Genomic DNA, 1,143 nt, shown 5'->3' on the forward strand with positions numbered 1-1,143 from the left:
CTTCTATTTCCCGACGTAATGTGTTCCTTGGCCTTCCGCTTTTCCGCTTCCCTTCCGGATTCCAAGTTAGGGATTGCCTCGTGATGCAGTTTGGTGATTTCCTTAATGTATGTCCTATCCACTTCCAACGTCTTTTCCTAATTTCCTCCTCAGATGGAAGCTGGTTTATCCTCTCCCATAAAACACTGTTGCTGATAGTATGCAGCCAGTGAATGTTGAGTATTTTGCGTATACAACTGTTTATAAATACTTGTACCTTCCTGATGATGGTTGTAGTAGTTCTCCACGTTTCAGCTCCGTACAGTAGGACTGTCTTGATGTTCGTATTGAATATTCTCGCTTTGAAGTTAGTTGAGAGTTGTTTTGAGTTCCATATGTTGTTCAATTGTAGAAATGCTGCCCTTGCTTTGTCAATCCTCTCCTTTACATCTGCATCCGATCCTCCTTGTTTATCAATGATGCTTCCCAGGTACTCCACCTGTAGCTCTTCTAGAGTTACTGCCGGTCCCAAACCCAGGTAAAGGAGGAGGGATGGGCATGGGGTTAGCTACTCCATCCCGTAGAAAAACTAACTCGCTAAAAAACGCTAACCAGAAAAAATAATTCAAACCATTAGAAATCATACACCAAATCACATATATTAAAGATCTACAATACCGTAACTAGCATATAAGCTATACAACGATCAAGTTGTAGTAGCCGACCTAACCAAAAACTCGTATCCTTACGAAATGTTGCTAATTAGGCTGTTTAAATTCTTATCTTATCAAAAACCATTACATTTAATTATAGATTGTTTATTCACTGATCTTGTCGGTCTGTTTTCTTTTGTAAAAGAAACTTATTGAAATACTTTGTCTTAAGAATTCCAAATGGTACCCAACATAGAATAATGAATATAGACATTAATTACATAGCAATTCAATACTATTTCATTATTCTTGTTATCTTTTTTATTCAGTAAAATAACATAGTTTAAAGCTTTTTCCTTATATTCCTGGTAATGTTTTTCTAATCTACGAATATTATAATAAAACAATAATGTGTTACGCGAAGACGGATAGTGGCTAGCAGTGGAATCCAGTTTGGCGCGCGTTTCGTCTCATTTGGGACTCGTCAACTGGATGTACCTGCATCTCAGAC

This window comes from Schistosoma mansoni, chromosome 2, assembly GCF_000237925.1.
Source record: "Schistosoma mansoni strain Puerto Rico chromosome 2, complete genome".
Taxonomy (NCBI): domain Eukaryota; kingdom Metazoa; phylum Platyhelminthes; class Trematoda; order Strigeidida; family Schistosomatidae; genus Schistosoma; species Schistosoma mansoni.